Raw genomic sequence first — 16,461 nt, forward strand, 5'->3', positions numbered from 1 at the left:
AACAGAGAAAAAAGCAAGAATGCCTACTTTCACTACTTCTGTTTAACACTCTCCTGGAAGTTTTAATCAGAACAATTAAGCAAGAAAAGAAAAGCATCCAAATTAGAGAAAGAGGTAAAATTATTTTTATTCATAGATATGATCTTATATACAGATTCTACAAATACACTGTTAGAATACTGTACACAAATTCAGCAAAGTAGTAACACTCAAAAATCAGTTGTATTTTACAGAGTAATAAACCAAAAAGGAAACTAAGAAAACAACTCCATCTGCAATCACATCAAAAAGAATAAAATACTTTGGAGATCAGCAGATTCAAAATAATCCTTTTTTAAATCCCAATGACATTTTTTTTTTTTTTTGCAGAAATAAGAACTATCCTAAATTCACATGGTATCTCAAGAGACCCTGGAAAGCCAAAACAATCCTGAAAAGAACAAAGGTGAAACACACTTTCTAAATTCAGAATTTATTATAAGACTATAGTAATTGTATTAGCTTTCCAAATACTCAATACTTACAACTTAAAGGAGAGATTTGTTTGGCTCATGGTTTCAGATTTTTGTTTTGTTTCGGTTTCTTTTTGGTATTGGGAACTGAGCTCAGGACCTTGTGCTTGCCAGGCAGGTGCAGAGCCACTGAGCTAAATCCCTGGCCCATTGGCTCATGGTTTCAGAGAATTCAGCCCATGACTGGGGAGCTTCACAGCAGAGCCATCATGGCAGAAGGGCATTGCGGAGCAAAGCTGCTTGCTTCATGGTGGACAGGAAGCAGAGCACAAGGGAAGAGCACCAGCAAGATATACCCTCCAAAGGCATGATGCTCCCAGTAACCCACCTCCTCCATCTGTGCCTCATCTCCTTCAATAGCTGTGCCTCACCCCCCAGCAGCACCTTCAGCTATGAACATCAGTGGATCGATCAACCCACCAGTGAATACAGCGCCCCATGATCCAATTACCCCTTCACAGTCTCTGAATCCAGTCAAGCTGACAATGAAGTTTAACCAGCATAGTAAACAAAACAGTGTGATACTGGCCCAAACACAGAGATATAGACCAATGCGTCAGACAGGCCAGAATCAACCTCAAATATATAAAATCTAATAACTTTTGACAAAGATAACAAGACCAACCAGCAAAGAACCAGTCTTTTCAATAAAAGATGCTAGGAAAACTATATATCCATTTGCAAAAGAATGACATTGGGGGCTGCCAGGGATTTAGCTCAGTGGCGCTGTGCCTGCCTTGCAAGCGTGGGGTCCTAGGTTCAATTCATTGTACCAGGAAAAAAAAAAAAAGAATGGACCTTTATCTAACACCATTTACAAAAATTAAAATGGATTCATGACCTAAATATAAAACTGAAACAATAAAATTCTTACTGTCTTCATTATAGTTTCCTATTGAAGAAAATATAAGGCAAGAGCTTCATGATACTGAATTTAGCAATGACTTCTTAGATGACATCAAAAGCAAAGCAAACAAAAGAAAAAGACAGATTGGAATTTACAAAACTTTTTAAATGTCATGCATCAAAAGTCACTATCAATAGAGTAAAAAGACAACTCACAAAACGGAATTTTTGTTATTTTTTTGTTTTTTTGTGGTGCTGGGGATCAAAGCCAGGGCTTCATGCATGCTAGATAAGCACTCTACCACTGACCTACATCCTTAGTCCATTCTTTTTATATTATATATTTTTAAATCATGTATTTTATAAAGAATTAATATTCATGATATATAGAAACCTAATAATAGCAGCAACAACAAAACAATTAAAAAATAAGCAAAGGACTTGAGCATTTTCTAAAGAAGCTATATAAGTGGCCAATAAGCACACGAAAAGATGTTCATCATTAATCATCAGAAAAATGCAACTGAATACTGAAATGAGATACCATCTCACACTCATTACTACCAAAACAACCCCACCACCACACAGATAGGAGGTGTTAGCATGGTCATAGAACACTTCGGGATTGTCAGGGGGATGTAAACTAGCGTATCTACTGGAGGAAAGCAAAGAATTAAACACAGATTTATCATATGACCTAGTAATTCTAACTCTAAGCATATACCCAAAAGAATTAAAAGCAGACTTTTAAAGAGCTATTACACATGTATGCTCCCAGAGCAGCATCATTCACAACAGCTGAAAACACAACTCAAATTTCCATTGATGGGTGAACGGAGAAGCAAAATGTATGCTCTTTACAAAGGGATTTCTTTGGTCTGTTTTGAGGTTGAATAATATATGCACATGTATGTATATATATGCCATATACACATGTATTGTATGTCAGCCTTAAAAAGGAAATTTTAGATGAATCTTGACATGTAAGTGAAATATGTCACAAAAAGGACAATTACTATATGATTCCTTTTATATGAGATACATAGAATAGTCAAATTCATAGAGAAAGAATGCAGAACAGTAATTTCTAGGGGCTGGGAGGAGGGGAAATGGGGAGTTACTGTTTAGTGGACACAGTTTTATTTTGCAAACTGCTAAGAGTTCTGGAGATGGATGGCAGTGACAGGTGCATAACAATATGAATTACTACTACTGAACTGTATTCCTTTTTTTTTTTTTTTTTTTTTTGGTAGCGGGGATCGAACTCGGGTCCTTGTGCTTGCAAGGCAAGCAACGGAACCACTGAGCTAAATCCCCGGCCCCTGAACTGTATTCTTAAAAATGGTTAGGATGGTAAATTTTATGTTACGTGTATCTTACCATAATAAAAATCTGAGGAAAAACACAGAGAATTAGCACTTGAACCAGCAATTCCACTCTAGGGTTACTCAAAGAACTAATGCAGGGACTCAAACAGATACCTAAATACCAATGCTCACAGCAGCATCATTCACAACAGCTGCTATAGTCTGGGCCTCGGATGTCTTCCAAAGGCCCATGTGTTAAAGGCTTGATCCCCAACCGTGGCTTTATTGCCATGGGTGGTGGGACCTGTAAGAGGTGGGCCTTGTGAAAGGAAGTTAGGACCTTGGAGGTGTGCACTTGAATGGGATATTGGAACCCAGCCCCTTCCTCTTCCTTTTCTGCCCAGCCATGAGGTAAATAGGCTTCCTGTGACATGGATTCCCACCACGATCTACTGGCGGGCCACAAGGCCAAAAGCAACAGAGCCAACTGATCATGGACTGAAACTTCCAAAACTGTGGACCAAAATAAACCTTTCTTCTTTTGAAGTTGATTCTATCAGGTACAGTATTCTGTAACCGTAATGGAAAGCTGGCTAATACAAAAGACAAGGCAGAAACAACCCCAAGGTCTAGTGATTGATGAGTGGATAAACAAAATCTAGTATACCAAATGGAGTACTATTCAGGCTTAAATAAAGAACAAAATTCTGATGTATGTTAGAACATAGATGAACTGTCTCAACATTATGTTAGTTGAAATAAGCTAGAAACAAGGACAAACATTGTATGATTCCATTTACATGAGGTAAACAGCATAGTGAAAGTCATGAGAAAGTAAGGAGAATAATGTTCTTCAGGGCTGGGGCTTGGGAAGTTACTGTTTATTGGGTACAGAGTTCAATTTGGGATAACAGAAAAGCTATGGAGATGGATGCTAGCAAGGACGCTGCACAACAATGCAAATGTGCTTAACGCCACAGAATTGTATGCTCAAAAAATGATGAACCTGAAAAATTTTTGGTTATGTACATTTTATAATGAAGTTTAGTAGATTGATTTTAAGTTTTGCTAAACAAAAAATATTCCGCCAAAGGGCTCGATCCCGTCCAGTAGCAACCGTTTCCTCTTAGTCTAGTAGCACCAGAGTGATAGACAGGCCTGTTCTCCAATCATCATGCCGAGTGATCAAGTAGGTGGTAACACAGGCAGGGGCAGAAGTACGAGACACGGGTGACCAGGAAGTGAGAGCTGAAACTGGAGAGAAGGGCGGATCAATCCTAGGCAGCTAGGGGAAACACCTGAACATGTGGAATCCCAGTGCCGGGTATCAAGGGCCAAACCCATGTCCACCCAACCCTAGGTGCCCTGGAGGTGCCTATCCTGTGTGTCCACCACATGCACCACCTGTCAATCCAGCCTTTTCTCCTGGCTCCTGCCCCCACCCCCCCCAGGAACTCCCCCCGGGAATCTAGCTTTCCTTCCATGTGGGCATGGTTATCCTGTGCCCCTGCCCGGGTGTCCAAGACCCCAACCCTCAGGTCCCTATCCTCCTCCATGGCCTGGCATGCCTCCTGTGAACCCTTGGGCCCCTGGCATGGTGTGCCCAGGGATGGTGATGGACCAGATGAGGAAGAAAATGAATAAAGATCATAAAAAGGGGCATAAACACCACAAGCATGGCAAGCATTCCTCCTCTTCCAGCAGTGACTCTGACTGAACACAGGGCCTGGACGCTCCCGCTCCCCTCAAGTCTCACCAGTCCTGCTCTCCCATCAAGCTTCAGTTGCTGCACGTAGAACTGGGGGAGACTAGCCCTTGTGTCCCCACCTTGCCCTGCCCAACTCTTTTCCTGTTCTTCAGCCCTGCCCCCTAGGAGCATGGGAAGAGGGCTGCCCTGGGAGAGCAAAGACCATCCTCTTGCTGCTTGATAGATCTACAGCTGAGCTAAATGCTGAAAATAAGCTTACGATCTGTAAAATGTGATCTTTTTTGAACTTTCTTTTGTAATACTTATGGTTGGGGGGTTTGGGGGAAATTTCATGACGATGGAAAACCTGTCCTTTTTTTGGTAATGATGGCACACTGGGGTGACTTAGTGACAAATATATTTGCCAGCTTCCTGAGTGCTGGGATCACAGGTGTGCATCACCACGCCCAGCTCCCAGCAGGTCTTTTATTGATTGTATAACTGCAAGGCTGCTTGGAAATACAGTAGTCTGTTTGGTTGACAACCTAACTGCCCTTTTAGAAGCTGATCTCTATCATTAGCTCAGTATACTATCTCAGGTCCCACTCAGGCTCCAGCTTTCAATGCAAATAAAGCTATTTCTCCTGGTTAAAAAAAAAAACAAAAAACAAAAATATTCCACAATACTTCTCTAATAAGGAAGTCAAGGGGAAAAAAAAAGTGACCAGCAGGAAACAAAATGAGAACTATAAAATGATAAAGAAAAATAAGTTTCATTTCCTTCTCTGAAAACAAGAGAACTGAACCAGGTTTTAAAAGTCTAAAACTTTCAAACTTTCACGTTTCTAAGGAAGGAGAATGAAGTATTAATCTAAACTGTTATGCGTGCTTCTTTTAACACAGGATCAGGACTAATTGAAAATTATTTACAGAAAGTATTCAAATTCAGAAAACCTTCATGCTTAGTATGAAAATAAAATAAACAAACATTATAAACAATTCACAATTCCCATGGGGAAATCCTGCAACAGCCCTTACTGTGTGAAGGCAGAAAGCCCGCTCTCTCAGTCGTCTGGAAGAATGAATGCCAGCCTGTGAGAACGGGCCGCCTGTGTCCTCCCTACAACTTGGCAGCTGGCGCTCACCAAACCCAGGGGTTCTCCATTTCTGAGCCATCAATAATCCAGAACCAGATGAAGTTGTTTGGAGCACCAAAAGACTTGTTTCCTTTCTAAAACAATTTGCTTTAAGGAAATGAAATTGTTCTTCTGAAAACTGGCTTTTAACACATTACTTACATCAGTCTGAAATACACACAATTTCTTGCAAATACAGACTTTGAGAGGCATACAAATGCATGGAGAATCAGGTTAGGGACCTGAAAATAATTAATTAACTTCCTTTTCTTTTTTTTTCTTTTTTTTTTTTTTTGAGATTTCTAAGAACAAAATTGGTTTTAGAAAAAAACCCTAATTTTTCCACATATGAAGTCTACTAATAAGGAAAACAATGTCAACTTCCACCTACTCGGGTTATAAGGAAATATGAACAAAGTATTTCTTCCACAGAGAGTTAAGACCCAAGGAGCTAGGGCCGGGATTTAGTTCAGTGGCACCGGGCCTGCCTGGCAAGCGCAAGGTCCTGAGTTAGATTCCCAGAACCAAAAAAAAAGACCCAAGGAACTGGCAACAGAACTGTCACATGTGTGAGCCTCCTGGCCTATTATTCTAAGAAGCTGAAGAACAGCAGCCTCTTTTACCCACCTGCTTTGCAGGTAGAGTATAAACAGAAGTTCCACTCATCTAGATACCCACTGGAGACTCAAAACAGGGAGCAAATGTTGCAGAATAGGGGCTTCAATTGGCACATTCCCTGTGACAGCAATTCCAGCGAAGTGTTGGTGAGACAGCAGTAGAAGCAGACCTGTGTCCAGGCTACTGCCAGCCAGGACTGGCTGGGGAAAGTGGTGGTGCAGGCTCAGTTTGTGGATTATTTTCTCAAGTAGTGAGGATTGAACCCAGGGCCTTTGCACTACACTACATCCCAGCCTTTTTTTAAATTTTGAGACAGGGTCTCAAAAAGGTGCTCACCTTCCCAGTCTGAGCTCAAATCTAAGATTCTCTTGCCCAAGCCTCTTAAGAGTGCTGGGATTACAGGCAAGGGCTACCAATGCCCAGCTAGGATTTCCATCATTATACAATACTTGACTAGGTAGCCCAAAACAGGGTTCCAGAGCTCTTCTGGGCGTTCTGTGAGCTATCTGCTTAAATCAGCCAGAAAATCTGATGGACTGACTCAACTTCCATATCAGTAAAAGGGATAGAACTATAAACCTTAAAGGTAACTGAAAGGATTCAGTAAGGATAAATTTATAATTGCGGTATATAATTATTGTAAACAGTAAACCACGTTACTATAACTTACTAAGATTTAGCTACATGTCAGGCACCATATAAAGCATTTTATTTACATTTCATGAGTAAGAAAAACAACAGCTAATCTTTTTTTTTTCCCGGTACCAGGGATCAATAGCTAATTTTATTTTAATTGTCAAGATGATCTTGGGAGGCAGATTATCCTCCATACTAAGTAAGTCATAGTAATAATAATCATGATTTTTAAAACCAGTGAATGGAAATAAGTGCTGGAATTAACAGAAAAAATCCCGGAAAGGTCTCTGGTAACAGAAATATTGCAATTTGAAGGAGATAATGTAGCCAAACCATGAGAGCTCTGGAGCATTGCCAATTCTTTAAACTGCAGTGTCCACGATTCGATGACTTATTTGTAGATCTTATTAAAAATACCACTTTCCTCCTAATTTATGCTTAGACAGTTTTGCTTACTTGAGATTTGCTAATACTTTGGATCAACATGTTGTCAGGAGCAATCTAACTCGTTTATGACTAAGTCCTTCCCTTTATGGGCTGCATCTCTAGAACACATTTGGTTACATTTGTGGCATTTACCACAATGCCAAGAATTCATGTTGTGGATTAGCACTAAGATTTCTGCTCTGTCCCTGGCTACCTGTCCAGGTCCTTGAGAGAAGGAATTGCACCGCTCTCTACATGGCCCTGTTATTTCATATAATGAGGAATGCCCATCTTTGGATGAATTCTGCTAACACACAACTGGTACCTGCTAAGGTTTGAGTATGATCCCTCCGATGTTCAGGTAGCCATGAGTACTTCTCTTCTCAAGAATGGTGTCAGGTGCCCTTACAAAAGGACTGGAAGGAGGACATTCCCTTTTTGGCTCTTCTGCCATGTGGAGGACACAGTATTCTTTCCCTCTGAAGGAAACGTGTTCAATACATCATCTTGAAAGCAGAGGCTGGACTCTCTCCAGACAACGAATTTGTGAGTGTCTTGATCTTGGACTTCCAGGCTCCAGAATGACAAGATATAAATTTCTGTTCTTTATAAATTACCCATTCTCAGGTGTTTTGTTACAGCCTCACAAAAAGACTAAGTGCTAGTGTTCCCTTGGGCCTTAGCTAAAAGATCCTTGGTAACTTCTAAAAGATTCAAGTGCCCAGTTACTCCGTTCTACTCTCTTCCACACAAAATTCTTAATTTAAATTTATTTTTCTTTTAAGGAGAGTTACACATTCTCTTCATATCTCTCCAAAGAAATGAACTCATTCCTATCTCTGAAGTAAACTTACGTCACCCCCATTTGAAGATATGGGCTCTTCTTGTGAGAAAACTGAATGAGCCCTTATCAATCAATCACTGGACTGCAGTCTTTTGAGAATTCAGCAAAGGCAGTTGTACAGAACTACAAGATAAAAGTGACACCAAAGGTCAACAAAACCAAGCCTGGAACTTTGCTCCTTTTCCCTAGCAACTACCTATAAATACATACACAGTATATCCCATCATTACTAAGTCCAAGTTTGACTGATCTAGGGTAATTAAGTCATATATGCAGCAGCTCCATTAGTTGGTTCTCTGACCCCTGGTCTCAAGTTCACTGTGATAACATACCTGAATCCCTATGTAACCATAAACACAGATTTCTATCCCAGGGCTAAACAAAGAGGTTTTTACATTCCAAGTCCACTAAGCATATGTGTCACTGCCCCTGCAGTAGAAGACACCCAAGTTATAAAAGTTCAAACAATTCTCACTACCTAAAGCACGCAGCTGTGAAAACATGCCCCTTTCTAGAACATGATGGTTGATAATATTCAGGAAGAAACCAATGTAATTATTTGTTACCATATTCTAATTTTGTGCTTCAGTTTCCCCAGAAGCAGGAAGATGCCCAACAGGAGACTAGGAAGGAACCCATGACGTGCCCAAACTAAGGGGAAAGCAGCCCCTTGGTTTTCTGGGATTTTTTTCTTAATTTTATTTTATTCGTACATTTTAGGTATACAATATAATGACATTCATCATTGGAGATATGCATCTTTGCATAATCTCTCTTGGTTCTTATTTTTCCCCCTTCTCCTGCCCTCCTTTCAACCCTTCCATCCCTCCCTATTTACAAAGATTTTGTTTCCATTTTATCATTTTCTCATATTAATTTCATTTCCTTCTTTCCTTTCCCCTACCCCTCCCACTTCCCCTTTCCCTTTGTCCCTTTGCTTCCTATTTCACATTACCTATTATACCTTTTAGTCCTTATTTACTTTCAGTTTCTCACACTAGAGAAACTATTCGGTATTTACACATCAATGTCCTATTTATTTCACTTAAGAGTATCGCTTCAATGTGCATCCACTTAGCTACAGATGTCTCTAATTTCTCATTTTTTATGACTGAGTAGTACTCCATTTTATAAAAGACCATTTTCTTTATCCAGTCTCCAGCTGATGGGCATTTGGGCTGTTTCCAAGTTTTAGCTACCACAAACTGTGCTTGCCGGGGATTTAGCTCAGTGGTTTCGCTGCCTGCTACACAAGCATAAGGACCTGAGTTCGATCCCTGGTACAAAAAAAAAAAAACAAAAAAAACCTGTGCTGTTATGAACATGGGTGCACATATATCACTACGGTATGATTCTTTTAATTCTTTGGGGAAGATCCCCAGCAGGGGAATAGCAGGGTTAAATGGGACTTCTAGTCCTAGTTCTTTGAGGTATCTCCATACTGACTTCCATAGTGGTTGCACCAGTCTGCACTCCCACCAGCAGTGGAGCAGGGTTCCTCTTTCCCCACAGCCCCGCCAGCATTTGTTACTGGTTGATTTCTTGATAGCAGCCATTCTTTCTGGAGTGAGTTGGAATGTCACTGTTGTTTTCATCTGCATCTCTCGAATGACTAGTGATGTTGAACATTTTTTCATATGTTTATTTGCTATTTCTACTTCTTTGTCTGAGAAATGTCTGTTCATTTCAGATGCCCATTTTTGGATTGGGTCTTTAAATCTGGGAGGTCTGATTTTTTTAAGTTCCTTATAGATTCTAGATAGTAGACCTTTGTCTGAGGAACAGCAGGTGAAGATTTTTTCCCACATTGTGGGTTGTCTCTTCACACTGCTGGTGGTTTTTCTTGCTGTGCAGAAGCTTTTTTTTATTGGAAGAGTGAAATTCTGATTGCTTTTTTTTTTTTTGGTACTGGGGATTGAACTTGGGTCCTTGCGCTTGTGAGGCAGGCAGTGGAACCACTGAGCTAAATCCCTGGCCCCTCAGAAGCTTTTTAATAAGAGCTCCCACTTGTTGTTTGTGCTAGTTCACGGGCAACTGAGGTTTTGTTCATAAAATCTTTTCCTACACCAATGTCTTCAAAGTTCTACCTAATCTCTGTTCCAGCTGGTTCAGCGTTTCTATTTTAATACTTAGATCTTCAGGGCTGAGAATTTTGCTCAGTGGTTCTGATCTAACCTTCTAAAAAGTCCTTCCCAACTCTAAGGATCTTAAATCCTAACACTGCAATCAACCAACTCTGGTGTAGGGTAGAATTTCCCTCTACCAATGTCCCCCAAAAGAAAACACAAATTTACCATTCAGTTCAAATATAAGAGAAACTGAATTAATGGATCACTGGATTCTGAAGAATGGTCTGTTGCTTATTTTTTCTCTCCTGATTATTTTTTCCTCTGTGGATGTTCTGCTCATCATCTATTCAATCTAAGTCTATAAACATTTACTGACTTCTAGAAATCTATCCCAAAGACACAAATTCAGGTGAAGATTTATACACCAAGATTGGTGCAGGTACCCGTGTGTGTGTGTGTGTGTGTGTGTTTTGGTACCAGGGATCGATCTCAGGTCCTTGCGCTTGCGCAGCAGGCGGCGAAACCACTGAGCTAAATCCCCAGCCTAGAGTGTGAGTGTGAGTGTGAGTGTGTGTGTGTGTGTGTGTGTGTTTGTTTGAGACAGGGTTTTGCTGAGCTGCCCAGGCTGGGCTGGAACTTATGATCCTCCTGCTGCAGCCTCCCAGAGTGCAGTATTGTAAGTGTGTGCCACCACACCTAACTTTGAGTAAGTTTTTTTTTTATTCAAGTATTATTTCCTCCAAAGTCCTTCAGTAAGAGGATGATTAAGCACATTTAGACAAATGTTATGCAGCTATTACAGTAGTATTTTAAAATAATAGTTAATGACATGAGAAATGTACTAATATGTTAAATGAAATTATAATGTAAAAAGCAAATTCAGTATGATTTTAATTGTAAAGTAACTGAATGCCTATACATATACAAACTAGAAGTAAAGAGACTGCAAAATGTCAATTGCTGTTAAAGTCTGTGTGCTAGAATTTTGATTTTTTTTTTTTTTGGTACCGGAGATCAAACTCAGGACCTTGCGGTTGTGAGGCAGGTGGCAGAACCACTGAGCTAAATCCCTGGCCTGAATTTTGAATCTTTTATAATTCCATTTTCCAAATTGTTTAAGACATATATTCATTTTCTGATTTTAAAAAATCAGCAAAAAAGCTATGCTACATTATATTGGATTTGTAACTCAGCAAAACAATTCCTTGAAAAGGGGGAAGTCTGCCATAAAAAATCAAGTTTGCATCTGATCCTACATTTGAGATGGTTGCTAAGCACACTGCTGCCTTTAAATTAATCAGTAAACAAGGAACAGCTGGGACAATATCCTGTTTTATTGAGGATGTAGAACAACAGAAACTCTCATACCTAGCTAGTAAGGATATAAATCAGCATAATCACTTTGGAGAGTAAATTCAGTGTAACTAATAAAACTGAAAATTCATGCGCCCTGCTAGACTGCAATTTGTGCTGAGTTATATACCCTAGAGAAAATTCTTATATGTGGGCAAAAGGATACAAGACGTACACTGCAAAACTGTTTAATAGTGGGCCAAGGATTTAGCTTAGTGGTTTCGCTGCCTGGTGCACAAGCACAAGGACCCAAGTTCGATCCCCGCTCCAAAAAAAAAAAAATAGTGGAACTGATAGGGAAAAGTTTTAGATAGTATATTGAATATTAAGGTAGCTGTAGAAGCAAAATAAGTAATATATTCCTTTAAGATTTGTTTTCCCTGTAACTCTTGTTGTTTAAGATGACTTTAAGGTGATGGTTATCTGACTCTTTAACCAGTAACTTCATTAACTTAACAAAGTTGCAATGCCTGGGTGAATTTACAATGTATATGTGCTTATCTTGTGTCTGTGACTTGTAAATAGGAACTGGAATTGTATTTACACATCAAAGACCACTAGGGATGAGATAATGGCTAAAAAGGATATAAAAAGGAAACCAAAGAGGCATGCAGATACTGACCACACTGTTTTTTGGCAGTCCTGCCTGCTTGCAAGTAGAACTTTTATTATTTTACCCAAATTCTGTGTCTCCATGTATTTCTTTCCAAGATTTCCCGAACAACTGGAAACAACCTAAATGTTCATTAATAGGATGATATAAATACACTGCAAAATGTCATTCAATGGAATACTATATAGTGGTGAAAATAAACAAGGCACACTTCAACATCAATAAACCTCAAAAATGCAAGCAAAGAAAAAGAAACAGAAGTGTATGAAGGCCACAGATAGTAGGTAATTCAGGTACAGTCAAAACAAATGAAAGAATATTATAAACTATTTAAAAATTCATCTTAGTAATATTTAATTTGGCTAATTTTTAGCTAACATTTCACTGTTTATGCTTAGCTTTCCCAATAAAGCATTGCATGCCTTTCACAAAGTCCAGATAAATGGAAAACTATGACACTTTTAATTAATGACTCAGTGCAGTCTAAGGAAAAATGGATGATCATATGTAACAGACACAATGAAACCAAGAGGTGGCAGTGTACCTAAATCACTGACCAAGTACCCAGAAGGACACCACATACTATACCTCAACATGCATATGAAGGCTTTTTAGGTGATGTAATCCTGCAGAATTTTTCTCTATGATAATTACAGCAAACTGGAACTTCCAAAGTTCCACATCAGTGATACCCAGAATTTCCCAAGAAATACCAACACTGTAAGACTATCAGTGCGATGAAAGATCTCCAGTTTCTTTGTACTTGTCTTTCTAACCCAATCCCAATCTTTTCTTCACCCTGCCTCTTCCCCTGGTCCTCGGTTCCATTTCCCCTACCTTCTCTCCAGTCCCGCCTGCACCTCTGCACCTCTGGGTTACTCATTTGCTGCCTCTCAGAGAGACCACCCACAGAACCAGAGACCTGGTGCAGATGTGGGAAACAATGGGCTAGTTAAGAAACCATGTTGTACCTCACCCTTCTTTCCTGGCTATGTCTTTCCCTCCATCTTTCCAAACTTTTTTTCCCAATACCGTGGCCCCTCAAGTTATGACTGGCCTGACATACAAACAACTTGGGTTAATTAGGTTAATAGAAGATTCATCTGCCTCTTGTGCTCTATAGCATGTACCCAGGTAAACATCCAGATCTCAGCTCTTCTGATGTATAGTCAACCCTCCCTTGGGAACCGATCCAGTTCATAAATCAAGGGTCCACTGTACTATTTTTTAAATTAAATCCATTCTGAATGAAAGTTACTCTATATTATAAAATAGATGTTTCCCTAATAGTTCCCAAGATCTTTATGCAAACAAACAATAAAGAAAACTACAGCATTGCAGGGTGTGGTGGCACATGCCTATAATCCCAGCACTCAGGAGGCTGAGACAGGAGGACTGACACAAGTTCAAGGCCAGCCTGAGCTGCACAGTGAGTTCAAGGCTAGTCTGAACTACAAAGCAAGACCTCATCTCAAAAAAACAAAAAAAAACCCCACACACTATTGCTTAGTAATACTGTAAAACACATGCTGTTTTTAGTTTCTTCTCTTTCCCCACCCATCCCCTTAGACAGTTTGGAAGAATAAAGGCTCTCCTGACTTGTTACTGAGATTTAGTGGCTGAGGGAAGCTAATCAGTTCCAATACACTCACAGTGCCACACGATGAAGACCGGCCAACCCCAAATGCCCGCAGTATCACCAACCCTCCTCCCCATTCCTATTATGAAGCACTGGACTACATTCATTTAGCTAGATAACGCCAACTGAGTTCAGTAAATATATGGCTTATTTTGACATTTCCTGGTTTTTTAGGAATATGCAAAATTAACCATCTTAATTTGGCTTCCCAAATTCCCAAAACTGCATCAAATTCTGGGAAGGAGGAGGCAGGTGGTAGCACACACCCCACGTAGCTTGCGGTACTACCTGGTGTTTGAAAATGCTAGTTAAAAATAACTATATTTCAAGTTTGATATCAGTGTATTTTAGAGACTTCTTCACTTACACCTAACACCACACTATATTGAGCCAAAAGACTTACAGGGACTATTCTGCCTTGAAAACAAGTCAAGGCAGTTACACAACCCTCCGCAGGGATCTGTGCACAACAGCAGCCTCCAAGGTGGGAAGAGGGGAGAGGAGCCAGGTAAACATATCCCCCTTCACCAGTTCATGTCATAACCCAGATTCCTCCTGATGCACAAGCATGGCTTTTATATCATATTAATTATTTTTGTAACAATCAACTCATTCTCAGGTTCGTTTTCCAGCTTATTTTGTCCCCAGAATTCTTTATCCTTCGCCTGCAATCTCTCCTCCCCACCATGTTGTACTATTTGTATGGGGGGAAAAAAAAGTTGCCTCTTGCCAAGTGTGACATCAACTCATTCTTATTTAGTGATGTCCAGCAAGAACTTGCTCTCCCAAAATGTTTGTTCAGTTTTGAAGCAACAAGATGACTAACTGAACTGTTTTCTCTGTCCCTTGTTTTTGATGCATTCATGTATCTTCTGAAACAAATGACACACTTCATGTCTATGACCCAACGCAATCTACACATATTCACAGATCTTTCCAAACAGCTTTGGCAAGGCAAAGCATTGCCCCTGAGTTACTAAGAGGGAAAAAAAAGAACATAACAGCATAACTTGATAATTTTAACTTCCCTGAAGATATCTCTGCTTCTAGTAATAAGCAAGAGATAAAGTTATTAAAGAAAATGCAAGACTACAATTCTCTTCCTAACTTGTTTTGCTTACAGGGGAAAAAAGAAAAGAAATGAAATAACAAGACAGACATGTAATATTACTTCATACTTAACACTTTGGCAAGGCATTACTTAATGAATACTTCTGGAAAGCCAATAATTTTATTCTACACATAAAATAAGCTAAAATTCACAATTATTTTCAGATCACTTACTGGAAAAATTGGTGTTAGTATTCTTAAAACATGTTTAAGTATGATGAAACTACCAAACTATGTCAGGTACTAATCTTCACTCTGGAAAGTCTTCTTTAAATCACTTTCCATTCCATTCCTCTGCTAATTAAAATACACAAGTGGAAACATTATTATTTGACAGTTCTTCTTTCAGGGAACAAGAGCAACAAACCTGACTTAACCATCAGAAGGCAAAAAGAAACTAGCTCCAGTGTGGGCTGTTCTGAACACCAATGCAATTCAGTCACATTCCAGCAAGTGTGGATCAGGACGGCCCTGAGGAACCTAACCCCATACAAAAAGGTTATGAGTTGGCACTAACATATTCCTGGTTCACTTCCTAGGATGTCAAGGTCTGGAGTTTCCAGAGCTGCTCTGGAAGAGTCAGTTTAGATCCAACTGACACCTACTAGAAATGCTTTAGGAAGGGCCACTCAGAGCTCAGAAGCCAAGCAAGCTATTTGGGGGTTCCAAAGTTCTCAGAGATTCAAAGTTTCTGCCTAAGAAGGAGGATTGCTAGTTCAAGGCCAGCCTGGGCAACGTAGTGAATTCAAGGCCTGGACTACATAGCCAGACCTGTTTCAAAAAAAGAAAAATCAAAGTTCCAAATAAACCAGAGAAGGAGAGCAAGAAAACACCTTCCTGTGCAACTGCAACTACTTAACAAAAACAAATCCCCCTGGAGGTATAGCTCAATGGTAGAGTTAATGTTTAATACGAGTGAGGCCCAGAGTCTCATGCCTAGGACTACCAAAATTTAAATTAAAATCCAAAATGTCAATAGAGAAAAAGAAGAAAATTATAGGTTTATTTTGCTGCTGCTGCTTGTGTGTGTGTGTGTGTTTGTGTTAAATTAGCTTGAAAAAGACAAAGGGAAAGGCTTTGAAAGTTACAATTATAGAAAATTGCTCAGGTGACTTCATCCCACCCACATGCTTTTGATTTTCAAAAAGTAAAATGGTGAGGCTTTTTAAGTTAGAGTTCCAGAAAGACTGCAGCTGTTCAATGCAGATTTCACATGCTCAGTTAAGAACATTATTTTATCAACATAAAGGTTAACGGCTTCTAAATGAGGGTAGCAATTTCCAACATGAGTACCATAAATTCATATCAGTATTCACTATTTTTTTTTTTTTTTTTTTTTTTTGGGTACCGGGGATCGAACTCTGGTCCTTGCGCTTGCACAGCAGGCAGCAAAACCACTGAGCTAAATCTCGGGCCCAGTATTCACTCTTATTGTGAAGATTCAGGCCCAGAAGGATTAATTATTCCTCAGCATTAACAGTAAAATGACAGTATAAAGATTTATAATCCCTTATTTCCACTCCAGAGTTTTAGCTTGCCTTTCATACAACATTACATTTGTGTTAGGCACATCAATGTAAAGGCATTTGCCATGACTATGAGACTACATTCCATGAACCGTGGGAAAAATCAACTCAAGAAAACAGCAAATTTGGAAGACAGCCA

The 16,461-nt window shown here is 39.6% G+C and overlaps 1 protein-coding gene and 1 pseudogene across 2 annotated transcripts in view; one reads left to right on the forward strand and one right to left on the reverse strand.

Moving 5' to 3' along the window:
- The window catches only part of Borcs5 (BLOC-1 related complex subunit 5), an 86,387-nt gene that overhangs the window by 37,191 nt on the left and 32,735 nt on the right, over window positions 1-16,461 (reverse strand). The window lies entirely within an intron of this gene.
- LOC101701470 (proline-rich protein 13 pseudogene) lies at window positions 3,766-4,382 on the forward strand (annotated as a pseudogene).

The sequence above is a fragment of the Heterocephalus glaber genome, unplaced genomic scaffold (genome assembly GCF_053883595.1).
Source record: "Heterocephalus glaber isolate CG9 unplaced genomic scaffold, H.glaber_assembly_v1.0 deba00001444, whole genome shotgun sequence".
Classification (NCBI taxonomy): Eukaryota; Metazoa; Chordata; class Mammalia; order Rodentia; family Bathyergidae; genus Heterocephalus; species Heterocephalus glaber.